The sequence below is a fragment of the Trichomycterus rosablanca genome, chromosome 20, assembly GCF_030014385.1.
Source record: "Trichomycterus rosablanca isolate fTriRos1 chromosome 20, fTriRos1.hap1, whole genome shotgun sequence".
In the NCBI taxonomy this organism is placed as follows: domain Eukaryota; kingdom Metazoa; phylum Chordata; class Actinopteri; order Siluriformes; family Trichomycteridae; genus Trichomycterus; species Trichomycterus rosablanca.
Genome location: NC_086007.1, coordinates 18,716,139 through 18,730,037, shown reverse-complemented (window position 1 = coordinate 18,730,037; position 13,899 = coordinate 18,716,139). Strand labels below are relative to the sequence as shown.

Below are 13,899 nucleotides of genomic sequence, written 5' to 3'. Positions count from 1 at the left end.
GACTGCCCCAAACAAGAGCACTTATTAAGAAAACAAAATAGTGCTCTTGTTTAAAGTAATCCCAGTCTGTTTTGCTCTCTTAAAATAGATAGAAGATAGAACACTTGAATGTCTTCAGTTGCTTGAGTCACTTAAAACTACCCCAACAAATAGCTTGTACAAAAATAACAGTAAGACATGTCAGATCCATTGTTAGGGTCTCAATTGTGACATCACAGAAGATCATGATCTTGAGTTCAGCTTGAATAGTACAAACGGAAATGTAATTCAATTACATACCTGACTCAGCTCAAAACATCTTGCTCAGTCCTACAGTCCAGAGATGTTTTATACAGCCTATATTCTGCCGAAACCCAGGATCGAACCAGGGACCTTTAGATCTTCAGTCTAACGCTCTCCCAACTGAGCTATTTCGGCAGCTGAGCACAGCTATCAAAATGTGAAGGTAGAGCATTCACAGTTCAGCAGTCTTCATCTTTTAATGGGCCCTATTTGTTTTTATCCATTGAAACTCGCTGTTCCACATTGACTACCGCTGGAAGCAAAGTACTTTTTTTGTTCACGTGGTTAAAAATCAGCAATGAAATCATGCAGACATTTTATGTGATATGCCCTGAAAGGTTTTGAATTAATTTTTCTACTATTTAAACACCAAGTTTTAATCATGGAGATGAAAATGCAGCCATTATATTCACTACAGTGGCTGTAGTTGTAAAATAAGCATAAAAAAGACTTCACTTGTGAAAACACTGATGACATTGACAGACATTTCAAGAAGGCTGTGATGAACAGTCCCACTAGGTACAAAAAAGATGATCTCAGGTTCCGCCGAGATCCACTCAGATCACTGGATTCAGAGTCCAGAGCACTAACCATTACACCATGGAACCACACAAATGCTAGTGCTAAATTTGCAATGGTTCTAAATCTTTCGAATAACATTGTATTGCATATCTCCACCTCTAGGTTTAATTCATGTTTTCCACCTTGTCAAATTCATTTTTATTTCTTTTTCTAGCAAACCAAACTAATCCATTTCACTGGAATTATTAAAGAACACACTGCCCAGCTTGGCTCACTTCATAAGTTTCTCTCGGTAGCAGTATGTGTCTTGTGTCTTTGCTCAGCTGAGTGCATTCTACATCCTACAGTCCTTCATTCTGAAGAACATTAATCAGGTGCTCTTCTTTCAGACTGTTCAGACTGCGATCATTGATTGGGATAATTCACAGCTCTGCCCACATTAAATTCCTTTGTCACAATAGAAGTGACAATTTTCCAAAATACCATATGAAAGACAGGTTATTAACATTAACTGCCCATTGTGCAATACCTGCCAATGTTTGGTCAAATTAGAACTATAGTAAATTTTGAGTTTTAGTACACTGTAATAAAGTCTTTCATTTGATGTTCTTAAATGTAAAGCTGCTAAGTTTGAAGCAGAACTTGGTCAGATTCCACATAACTCTACTGTGTAAAAAATACAACATCAGTTTGCTTGTTGTTTTCGGTCTCTTGAAGATAACTTTACTGAATGTTGCCCCAACTTATTTGCACTTACAGTAAACTTTAGGTAGGTAAACTTCAGTTAGGGTAATGTTCAGAAATACATTGCAGGAATTAAATCACACATTAAAAGGTTGCAGGACACTGAACTGGATCTGCAAAGATGAGACTGCCCCAAACAAGAGCACTTATTAAGAAAACAAAATAGTGCTCTTGTTTAAAGTAATCCCAGTCTGTTTTGCTCTCTTAAAATAGATAGAAGATAGAACACTTGAATGTCTTCAGTTGCTTGAGTCACTTAAAACTACCCCAACAAATAGCTTGTACAAAAATAACAGTAAGACATGTCAGATCCATTGTTAGGGTCTCAATTGTGACATCACAGAAGATCATGATCTTGAGTTCAGCTTGAATAGTACAAACGGAAATGTAATTCAATTACATACCTGACTCAGCTCAAAACATCTTGCTCAGTCCTACAGTCCAGAGTAGTTAAGAGATGTTTTATACAGCCTATATTCTGCCGAAACCCGGGATCGAACCAGGGACCTTTAGATCTTCAGTCTAACGCTCTCCCAACTGAGCTATTTCGGCAGCTGAGCACAGCTATCAAAATGTGAAGGTAGAGCATTCACAGTTCAGCAGTCTTCATCTTTTAATGGGCCCTATTTGTTTTTATCCATTGAAACTCGCTGTTCCACATTGACTACCGCTGGAAGCAAAGTACTTTTTTTGTTCACGTGGTTAAAAATCAGCAATGAAATCATGCAGACATTTTATGTGATATGCCCTGAAAGGTTTTGAATTAATTTTTCTACTATTTAAACACCAAGTTTTAATCATGGAGATGAAAATGCAGCCATTATATTCACTACAGTGGCTGTAGTTGTAAAATAAGCATAAAAAAGACTTCACTGATGACATTGACAGACATTTCAAGAAGGCTGTGATGAACAGTCCCACTAGGTACAAAAAAGATGATCTCAGGTTCCGCCGAGATCCACTCAGATCACTGGATTCAGAGTCCAGAGTGCTAACCATTACACCATGGAACCACACGAATGCTAGTGCTGAGTTTCCAATGGTTCTAAATCTTTCGAATAACATTGTATTGCATATCTCCACCTCTAGGTTTAATTCATGTTTTCCACCTTGTCAAATTCATTTTTATTTCTTTTTCTAGCAAACCAAACTAATCCATTTCACTGGAATTATTAAAGAACACACTGCCCAGCTTGGCTCACTTCATAAGTTTCTCTCGGTAGCAGTATGTGTCTTGTGTCTTTGCTCAGCTGAGTGCATTCTACATCCTACAGTCCTTCATTCTGAAGAACATTAATCAGGTGCTCTTCTTTCAGACTGTTCAGACTGCGATCATTGATTGGGATAATTCACAGCTCTGCCCACATCAAATTCCTTTGTCACAATAGAAGTGACAATTTTCCAAAATACCATATGAAAGACAGGTTATTAACATTAACTGCCCATTGTGCAATACCTGCCAATGTTTAGTCAAATTAGAACTATAGTAAATTTTGAGTTTTAGTACACTGTAATAAAGTCTTTCATTTGATGTTCTTAAATGTAAAGCTGCTAAGTTTGAAGCAGAACTTGGTCAGATTCCACATAACTCTACTGTGTAAAAAATCCAACATCAGTTTGCTTGTTGTTTTCGGTCTCTTGAAGATAACTTTACTGAATGTTGCCCCAACTTATTTGCACTCACAGTAAACTTTAGGTAGGTACACTTCAGTTAGGGTAATGTTCAGAAATACATTGCAGGAATTAAATCACACATTAAAAGGTTGCAGGACACTGAACTGGATCTGCACAGATGAGACTGCCCCAAACAAGAGCACTTATTAAGAAAACAAAATAGTGCTCTTGTTTAAAGTAATCCCAGTCTGTTTTGCTCTCTTAAAATAGATAGAAGATAGAACACTTGAATGTCTTCAGTTGCTTGAGTCACTTAAAACTACCCCAACAAATAGCTTGTACAAAAATAACAGTAAGACATGTCAGATCCATTGTTAGGGTCTCAATTGTGACATCACAGAAGATCATGATCTTGAGTTCAGCTTGAATAGTACAAACGGAAATGTAATTCAATTACATACCTGACTCAGCTCAAAACATCTTGCTCAGTCCTACAGTCCAGAGTAGTTAAGAGATGTTTTATACAGCCTATATTCTGCCGAAACCCGGGATCGAACCAGGGACCTTTAGATCTTCAGTCTAACACTCTCCCAACTGAGCTATTTCGGCAGCTGAGCACAGCTATCAAAATGTGAAGGTAGAGCATTCACAGTTCAGCAGTCTTCATCTTTTAATGGGCCCTATTTGTTTTTATCCATTGAAACTCGCTGTTCCACATTGACTACCGCTGGAAGCAAAGTACTTTTTTTGTTCACGTGGTTAAAAATCAGCAATGAAATCATGCAGACATTTTATGTGATATGCCCTGAAAGGTTTTGAATTAATTTTTCTACTATTTAAACACCAAGTTTTAATCATGGAGATGAAAATGCAGCCATTATATTCACTACAGTGGCTGTAGTTGTAAAATAAGCATAAAAAAGACTTCACTTGTGAAAACACTGATGACATTGACAGACATTTCAAGAAGGCTGTGATGAACAGTCCCACTAGGTACAAAGAAGATGATCTCAGGTTCCGCCGAGATCCACTCAGATCACTGGATTCAGAGTCCAGAGTGCTAACCATTACACCATGGAACCACACGAATGCTAGTGCTGAGTTTCCAATGGTTCTAAATCTTTTGAATAACATTGTATTGCATATCTCCACCTCTAGGTTTAATTCATGTTTTCCACCTTGTCAAATTCATTTTTATTTCTTTTTCTAGCAAACCAAACTAATCCATTTCACTGGAATTATTAAAGAACACACTGCCCAGCTTGGCTCACTTCATAAGTTTCTCTCGGTAGCAGTATGTGTCTTGTGTCTTTGCTCAGCTGAGTGCATTCTACATCCTACAGTCCTTCATTCTGAAGAACATTAATCAGGTGCTCTTCTTTCAGACTGTTCAGACTGCGATCATTGATTGGGATAATTCACAGCTCTGCCCACATCAAATTCCTTTGTCACAATAGAAGTGACAATTTTCCAAAATACCATATGAAAGACAGGTTATTAACATTAACTGCCCATTGTGCAATACCTGCCAATGTTTAGTCAAATTAGAACTATAGTAAATTTTGAGTTTTAGTACACTGTAATAAAGTCTTTCATTTGATGTTCTTAAATGTAAAGCTGCTAAGTTTGAAGCAGAACTTGGTCAGATTCCACATAACTCTACTGTGTAAAAAATCCAACATCAGTTTGCTTGTTGTTTTCGGTCTCTTGAAGATAACTTTACTGAATGTTGCCCCAACTTATTTGCACTCACAGTAAACTTTAGGTAGGTACACTTGAGTTAGGGTAATGTTCAGAAATACATTGCAGGAATTAAATCACACATTAAAAGGTTGCAGGACACTGAACTGGATCTGCACAGATGAGACTGCCCCAAACAAGAGCACTTATTAAGAAAACAAAATAGTGCTCTTGTTTAAAGTAATCCCAGTCTGTTTTGCTCTCTTAAAATAGATAGAAGATAGAACACTTGAATGTCTTCAGTTGCTTGAGTCACTTAAAACTACCCCAACAAATAGCTTGTACAAAAATAACAGTAAGACATGTCAGATCCATTGTTAGGGTCTCAATTGTGACATCACAGAAGATCATGATCTTGAGTTCAGCTTGAATAGTACAAACGGAAATGTAATTCAATTACATACCTGACTCAGCTCAAAACATCTTGCTCAGTCCTACAGTCCAGAGTAGTTAAGAGATGTTTTATACAGCCTATATTCTGCCGAAACCCGGGATTAAACCAGGGACCTTTAGATCTTCAGTCTAACGCTCTCCCAACTGAGCTATTTCGGCAGCTGAGCACAGCTATCAAAATGTGAAGGTAGAGCATTCAAAGTTCAGCAGTCTTCATCTTTTAATGGGCCCTATTTGTTTTTATCCATTGAAACTCGCTGTTCCACATTGACTACCGCTGGAAGCAAAGTACTTTTTTTGTTCACGTGGTTAAAAATCAGCAATGAAATCATGCAGACATTTTATGTGATATGCCCTGAAAGGTTTTGAATTAATTTTTCTACTATTTAAACACCAAGTTTTAATCATGGAGATGAAAATGCAGCCATTATATTCACTACAGTGGCTGTAGTTGTAAAATAAGCATAAAAAAGACTTCACTTGTGAAAACACTGATGACATTGACAGACATTTCAAGAAGGCTGTGATGAACAGTCCCACTAGGTACAAAGAAGATGATCTCAGGTTCCGCCGAGATCCACTCAGATCACTGGATTCAGAGTCCAGAGTGCTAACCATTACACCATGGAACCACACGAATGCTAGTGCTGAGTTTCCAATGGTTCTAAATCTTTTGAATAACATTGTATTGCATATCTCCACCTCTAGGTTTAATTCATGTTTTCCACCTTGTCAAATTCATTTTTATTTCTTTTTCTAGCAAACCAAACTAATCCATTTCACTGGAATTATTAAAGAACACACTGCCCAGCTTGGCTCACTTCATAAGTTTCTCTCGGTAGCAGTATGTGTCTTGTGTCTTTGCTCAGCTGAGTGCATTCTACATCCTACAGTCCTTCATTCTGAAGAACATTAATCAGGTGCTCTTCTTTCAGACTGTTCAGACTGCGATCATTGATTGGGATAATTCACAGCTCTGCCCACATCAAAGTCCTTTGTCACAATAGAAGTGACAATTTTCCAAAATACCATATGAAAGACAGGTTATTAACATTAACTGCCCATTGTGCAATACCTGCCAATGTTTAGTCAAATTAGAACTATAGTAAATTTTGAGTTTTAGTACACTGTAATAAAGTCTTTCATTTGATGTTCTTAAATGTAAAGCTGCTAAGTTTGAAGCAGAACTTGGTCAGATTCCACATAACTCTACTGTGTAAAAAATCCAACATCAGTTTGCTTGTTGTTTTCGGTCTCTTGAAGATAACTTTACTGAATGTTGCCCCAACTTATTTGCACTCACAGTAAACTTTAGGTAGGTACACTTCAGTTAGGGTAATGTTCAGAAATACATTGCAGGAATTAAATCACACATTAAAAGGTTGCAGGACACTGAACTGGATCTGCACAGATGAGACTGCCCCAAACAAGAGCACTTATTAAGAAAACAAAATAGTGCTCTTGTTTAAAGTAATCCCAGTCTGTTTTGCTCTCTTAAAATAGATAGAAGATAGAACACTTGAATGTCTTCAGTTGCTTGAGTCACTTAAAACTACCCCAACAAATAGCTTGTACAAAAATAACAGTAAGACATGTCAGATCCATTGTTAGGGTCTCAATTGTGACATCACAGAAGATCATGATCTTCAGTTCAGCTTGAATAGTACAAACGGAAATGTAATTCAATTACATACCTGACTCAGCTCAAAACATCTTGCTCAGTCCTACAGTCCAGAGTAGTTAAGAGATGTTTTATACAGCCTATATTCTGCCGAAACCCGGGATCGAACCAGGGACCTTTAGATCTTCAGTCTAACGCTCTCCCAACTGAGCTATTTCGGCAGCTGAGCACAGCTATCAAAATGTGAAGGTAGAGCATTCACAGTTCAGCAGTCTTCATCTTTTAATGGGCCCTATTTGTTTTTATCCATTGAAACTCGCTGTTCCACATTGACTACCGCTGGAAGCAAAGTACTTTTTTTGTTCACGTGGTTAAAAATCAGCAATGAAATCATGCAGACATTTTATGTGATATGCCCTGAAAGGTTTTGAATTAATTTTTCTACTATTTAAACACCAAGTTTTAATCATGGAGATGAAAATGCAGCCATTATATTCACTACAGTGGCTGTAGTTGTAAAATAAGCATAAAAAAGACTTCACTTGTGAAAACACTGATGACATTGACAGACATTTCAAGAAGGCTGTGATGAACAGTCCCACTAGGTACAAAAAATATGATCTCAGGTCCCGCCGAGATCCACTCAGATCACTGGATTCAGAGTCCAGAGCGCTAACCATTACACCATGGAACCACACGAATGCTAGTGCTGAGTTTCCAATGGTTCTAAATCTTTCGAATAACATTGTATTGCATATCTCCACCTCTAGGTTTAATTCATGTTTTCCACCTTGTCAAATTCATTTTTATTTCTTTTTCTAGCAAACCAAACTAATCCATTTCACTGGAATTATTAAAGAACACACTGCCCAGCTTGGCTCACTTCATAAGTTTCTCTCGGTAGCAGTATGTGTCTTGTGTCTTTGCTCAGCTGAGTGCATTCTACATCCTACAGTCCTTCATTCTGAAGAACATTAATCAGGTGCTCTTCTTTCAGACTGTTCAGACTGCGATCATTGATTGGGATAATTCACAGCTCTGCCCACATCTAATTCCTTTGTCACAATAGAAGTGTTAATTTTCCAAAATACCATATGAAAGACAGGTTATTAACATTAACTGCCCATTGTGCAATACCTGCCAATGTTTAGTCAAATTAGAACTATAGTAAATTTTGAGTTTTAGTACACTGTAATAAAGTCTTTCATTTGATGTTCTTAAATGTAAAGCTGCTAAGTTTGAAGCAGAACTTGGTCAGATTCCACATAACTCTACTGTGTAAAAAATCCAACATCAGTTTGCTTGTTGTTTTCGGTCTCTTGAAGATAACTTTACTGAATGTTGCCCCAACTTATTTGCACTCACAGTAAACTTTAGGTAGGTACACTTCAGTTAGGGTAATGTTCAGAAATACATTGCAGGAATTAAATCACACATTAAAAGGTTGCAGGACACTGAACTGGATCTGCACAGATGAGACTGCCCCAAACAAGAGCACTTATTAAGAAAACAAAATAGTGCTCTTGTTTAAAGTAATCCCAGTCTGTTTTGCTCTCTTAAAATAGATAGAAGATAGAACACTTGAATGTCTTCAGTTGCTTGAGTCACTTAAAACTACCCCAACAAATAGCTTGTACAAAAATAACAGTAAGACATGTCAGATCCATTGTTAGGGTCTCAATTGTGACATCACAGAAGATCATGATCTTGAGTTCAGCTTGAATAGTACAAACGGAAATGTAATTCAATTACATACCTGACTCAGCTCAAAACATCTTGCTCAGTCCTACAGTCCAGAGTAGTTAAGAGATGCTTTATACAGCCTATATTCTGCCGAAACCCGGGATCGAACCAGGGACCTTTAGATCTTCAGTCTAACGCTCTCCCAACTGAGCTATTTCGGCAGTTGAGCACAGCTATCAAAATGTGAAGGTAGAGCATTCACAGTTCAGCAGTCTTCATCTTTTAATGGGCCCTATTTGTTTTTATCCATTGAAACTCGCTGTTCCACATTGACTACCGCTGGAAGCAAAGTACTTTTTTTGTTCACGTGGTTAAAAATCAGCAATGAAATCATGCAGACATTTTATGTGATATGCCCTGAAAGGTTTTGAATTAATTTTTCTACTATTTAAACACCAAGTTTTAATCATGGAGATGAAAATGCAGCCATTATATTCACTACAGTGGCTGTAGTTGTAAAATAAGCATAAAAAAGACTTCACTTGTGAAAACACTGATGACATTGACAGACATTTCAAGAAGGCTGTGATGAACAGTCCCACTAGGTACAAAAAAGATGATCTCAGGTTCCGCCGAGATCCACTCAGATCACTGGATTCAGAGTCCAGAGTGCTAACCATTACACCATGGAACCACACGAATGCTAGTGCTGAGTTTCCAATGGTTCTAAATCTTTCGAATAACATTGTATTGCATATCTCCACCTCTAGGTTTAATTCATGTTTTCCACCTTGTCAAATTCATTTTTATTTCTTTTTCTAGCAAACCAAACTAATCCATTTCACTGGAATTATTAAAGAACACACTGCCCAGCTTGGCTCACTTCATAAGTTTCTCTCGGTAGCAGTATGTGTCTTGTGTCTTTGCTCAGCTGAGTGCATTCTACATCCTACAGTCCTTCATTCTGAAGAACATTAATCAGGTGCTCTTCTTTCAGACTGTTCAGACTGCGATCATTGATTGGGATAATTCACAGCTCTGCCCACATCTAATTCCTTTGTCACAATAGAAGTGACAATTTTCCAAAATACCATATGAAAGACAGGTTATTAACATTAACTGCCCATTGTGCAATACCTGCCAATGTTTAGTCAAATTAGAACTATAGTAAATTTTGAGTTTTAGTACACTGTAATAAAGTCTTTCATTTGATGTTCTTAAATGTAAAGCTGCTAAGTTTGAAGCAGAACTTGGTCAGATTCCACATAACTCTACTGTGTAAAAAATCCAACATCAGTTTGCTTGTTGTTTTCGGTCTCTTGAAGATAACTTTACTGAATGTTGCCCCAACTTATTTGCACTCACAGTAAACTTTAGGTAGGTACACTTCAGTTAGGGTAATGTTCAGAAATACATTGCAGGAATTAAATCACACATTAAAAGGTTGCAGGACACTGAACTGGATCTGCACAGATGAGACTGCCCCAAACAAGAGCACTTATTAAGAAAACAAAATAGTGCTCTTGTTTAAAGTAATCCCAGTCTGTTTTGCTCTCTTAAAATAGATAGAAGATAGAACACTTGAATGTCTTCAGTTGCTTGAGTCACTTAAAACTACCCCAACAAATAGCTTGTACAAAAATAACAGTAAGACATGTCAGATCCATTGTTAGGGTCTCAATTGTGACATCACAGAAGATCATGATCTTGAGTTCAGCTTGAATAGTACAAACGGAAATGTAATTCAATTACATACCTGACTCAGCTCAAAACATCTTGCTCAGTCCTACAGTCCAGAGTAGTTAAGAGATGTTTTATACAGCCTATATTCTGCCGAAACCCGGGATCGAACCAGGGACCTTTAGATCTTCAGTCTAACGCTCTCCCAACTGAGCTATTTCGGCAGCTGAGCACAGCTATAAAAATGTGAAGGTAGAGCATTCACAGTTCAGCAGTCTTCATCTTTTAATGGGCCCTATTTGTTTTTATCCATTGAAACTCGCTGTTCCACATTGACTACTGCTGGAAGCAAAGTATTTTTTTTGTTCACGTGGTTAAAAATCAGCAATGAAATCATGCAGACATTTTATGTGATATGCCCTGAAAGGTTTTGAATTAATTTTTCTACTATTTAAACACCAAGTTTTAATCATGGAGATGAAAATGCAGCCATTATATTCACTACAGTGGCTGTAGTTGTAAAATAAGCATAAAAAAGACTTCACTTGTGAAAACACTGATGACATTGACAGACATTTCAAGAAGGCTGTGATGAACAGTCCCACTAGGTACAAAAAAGATGATCTCAGGTTCCGCCGAGATCCACTCAGATCACTGGATTCAGAGTCCAGAGTGCTAACCATTACACCATGGAACCACACGAATGCTAGTGCTGAGTTTCCAATGGTTCTAAATCTTTCGAATAACATTGTATTGCATATCTCCACCTCTAGGTTTAATTCATGTTTTCCACCTTGTCAAATTCATTTTTATTTCTTTTTCTAGCAAACCAAACTAATCCATTTCACTGGAATTATTAAAGAACACACTGCCCAGCTTGGCTCACTTCATAAGTTTCTCTCGGTAGCAGTATGTGTCTTGTGTCTTTGCTCAGCTGAGTGCATTCTACATCCTACAGTCCTTCATTCTGAAGAACATTAATCAGGTGCTCTTCTTTCAGACTGTTCAGACTGCGATCATTGATTGGGATAATTCACAGCTCTGCCCACATCTAATTCCTTTGTCACAATAGAAGTGACAATTTTCCAAAATACCATATGAAAGACAGGTTATTAACATTAACTGCCCATTGTGCAATACCTGCCAATGTTTAGTCAAATTAGAACTATAGTAAATTTTGAGTTTTAGTACACTGTAATAAAGTCTTTCATTTGATGTTCTTAAATGTAAAGCTGCTAAGTTTGAAGCAGAACTTGGTCAGATTCCACATAACTCTACTGTGTAAAAAATCCAACATCAGTTTGCTTGTTGTTTTCGGTCTCTTGAAGATAACTTTACTGAATGTTGCCCCAACTTATTTGCACTCACAGTAAACTTTAGGTAGGTACACTTCAGTTAGGGTAATGTTCAGAAATACATTGCAGGAATTAAATCACACATTAAAAGGTTGCAGGACACTGAACTGGATCTGCACAGATGAGACTGCCCCAAACAAGAGCACTTATTAAGAAAACAAAATAGTGCTCTTGTTTAAAGTAATCCCAGTCTGTTTTGCTCTCTTAAAATAGATAGAAGATAGAACACTTGAATGTCTTCAGTTGCTTGAGTCACTTAAAACTACCCCAACAAATAGCTTGTACAAAAATAACAGTAAGACATGTCAGATCCATTGTTAGGGTCTCAATTGTGACATCACAGAAGATCATGATCTTGAGTTCAGCTTGAATAGTACAAACGGAAATGTAATTCAATTACATACCTGACTCAGCTCAAAACATCTTGCTCAGTCCTACAGTCCAGAGTAGTTAAGAGATGTTTTATACAGCCTATATTCTGCCGAAACCCGGGATCGAACCAGGGACCTTTAGATCTTCAGTCTAACGCTCTCCCAACTGAGCTATTTCGGCAGCTGAGCACAGCTATCAAAATGTGAAGGTAGAGCATTCACAGTTCAGCAGTCTTCATCTTTTAATGGGCCCTATTTGTTTTTATCCATTGAAACTCGCTGTTCCACATTGACTACTGCTGGAAGCAAAGTATTTTTTTTGTTCACGTGGTTAAAAATCAGCAATGAAATCATGCAGACATTTTATGTGATATGCCCTGAAAGGTTTTGAATTAATTTTTCTACTATTTAAACACCAAGTTTTAATCATGGAGATGAAAATGCAGCCATTATATTCACTACAGTGGCTGTAGTTGTAAAATAAGCATAAAAAAGACTTCACTTGTGAAAACACTGATGACATTGACAGACATTTCAAGAAGGCTGTGATGAACAGTCCCACTAGGTACAAAAAAGATGATCTCAAGTTCCGCCGAGATCCACTCAGATCACTGGATTCAGAGTCCAGAGCGCTAACCATTACACCATGGAACCACACGAATGCTAGTGCTGAGTTTGCAATGGTTCTAAATCTTTCGAATAACATTGTATTGCATATCTCCACCTCTAGGTTTAATTCATGTTTTCCATCTTGTCAAATTCATTTTTATTTCTTTTTCTAGCAAACCAAACTAATCCATTTCACTGGAATTATTAAAGAACACACTGCCCAGCTTGGCTCACTTCATAAGTTTCTCTCGGTAGCAGTATGTGTCTTGTGTCTTTGCTCAGCTGAGTGCATTTTACATCCTACAGTCCTTCATTCTGAAGAACATTAATCAGGTGCTCTTCTTTCAGACTGTTCAGACTGCGATCATTGATTGGGATAATTCACAGCTCTGCCCACATCAAATTCCTTTGTCACAATAGAAGTGACAATTTTCCAAAATACCATATGAAAGACAGGTTATTAACATTAACTGCCCATTGTGCAATACCTGCCAATGTTTAGTCAAATTAGAACTATAGTAAATTTTGAGTTTTAGTACACTGTAATAAAGTCTTTCATTTGATGTTCTTAAATGTAAAGCTGGTAAGTTTGAAGCAGAACTTGGTCAGATTCCACATAACTCTACTGTGTAAAAAATACAACATCAGTTTGCTTGTTGTTTTCGGTCTCTTGAAGATAACTTTACTGAATGTTGCCCCAACTTATTTGCACTCACAGTAAACTTTAGGTAGGTACACTTCAGTTAGGGTAATGTTCAGAAATACATTGCAGGAATTAAATCACACATTAAAAGGTTGCAGGACACTGAACTGGATCTGCACAGATGAGACTGCCCCAAACAAGAGCACTTATTAAGAAAACAAAATAGTGCTCTTGTTTAAAGTAATCCCAGTCTGTTTTGCTCTCTTAAAATAGATAGAAGATAGAACACTTGAATGTCTTCAGTTGCTTGAGTCACTTAAAACTACCCCAACAAATAGCTTGTACAAAAATAACAGTAAGACATGTCAGATCCATTGTTAGGGTCTCAATTGTGACATCACAGAAGATCATGATCTTGAGTTCAGCTTGAATAGTACAAACGGAAATGTAATTCAATTACATACCTGACTCAGCTCAAAACATCTTGCTCAGTCCTACAGTCCAGAGCAGTTAAGAGATGTTTTATACAGCCTATATTCTGCCGAAACCCGGGATCGAACCAGGGACCTTTAGATCTTCAGTCTAACGCTCTCCCAACTGAGCTATTTCGGCAGCTGAGCACAGCTATCAAAATGTGAAGGT

General features: G+C 37.4%; 9 non-coding genes across 9 annotated transcripts; all 9 read right to left on the bottom strand.

The window, feature by feature from the left end:
* Window positions 1-344: 344 nt before the first annotated feature.
* trnaf-gaa (transfer RNA phenylalanine (anticodon GAA)) lies at window positions 345-417 on the bottom strand. Its single transcript has one exon. It is a non-coding gene; the product is annotated as a tRNA-Phe (tRNA).
* Window positions 418-2,027: 1,610 nt separating this feature from the next.
* trnaf-gaa (transfer RNA phenylalanine (anticodon GAA)) lies at window positions 2,028-2,100 on the bottom strand. Its single transcript has one exon. It is a non-coding gene; the product is annotated as a tRNA-Phe (tRNA).
* A 1,598-nt stretch (window positions 2,101-3,698) lies between these two features.
* On the bottom strand, window positions 3,699-3,771 carry trnaf-gaa (transfer RNA phenylalanine (anticodon GAA)). The gene has a single exon. It is a non-coding gene; the product is annotated as a tRNA-Phe (tRNA).
* A 1,610-nt stretch (window positions 3,772-5,381) lies between these two features.
* trnaf-gaa (transfer RNA phenylalanine (anticodon GAA)) lies at window positions 5,382-5,454 on the bottom strand. The gene has a single exon. It is a non-coding gene; the product is annotated as a tRNA-Phe (tRNA).
* A 1,610-nt stretch (window positions 5,455-7,064) lies between these two features.
* On the bottom strand, window positions 7,065-7,137 carry trnaf-gaa (transfer RNA phenylalanine (anticodon GAA)). Its single transcript has one exon. It is a non-coding gene; the product is annotated as a tRNA-Phe (tRNA).
* Window positions 7,138-8,747: 1,610 nt separating this feature from the next.
* Window positions 8,748-8,820, bottom strand: trnaf-gaa (transfer RNA phenylalanine (anticodon GAA)). Its single transcript has one exon. It is a non-coding gene; the product is annotated as a tRNA-Phe (tRNA).
* A 1,610-nt stretch (window positions 8,821-10,430) lies between these two features.
* Window positions 10,431-10,503, bottom strand: trnaf-gaa (transfer RNA phenylalanine (anticodon GAA)). The gene has a single exon. It is a non-coding gene; the product is annotated as a tRNA-Phe (tRNA).
* A 1,610-nt stretch (window positions 10,504-12,113) lies between these two features.
* trnaf-gaa (transfer RNA phenylalanine (anticodon GAA)) lies at window positions 12,114-12,186 on the bottom strand. The gene has a single exon. It is a non-coding gene; the product is annotated as a tRNA-Phe (tRNA).
* Window positions 12,187-13,796: 1,610 nt separating this feature from the next.
* Window positions 13,797-13,869, bottom strand: trnaf-gaa (transfer RNA phenylalanine (anticodon GAA)). The gene has a single exon. It is a non-coding gene; the product is annotated as a tRNA-Phe (tRNA).
* Window positions 13,870-13,899: the final 30 nt, after the last annotated feature.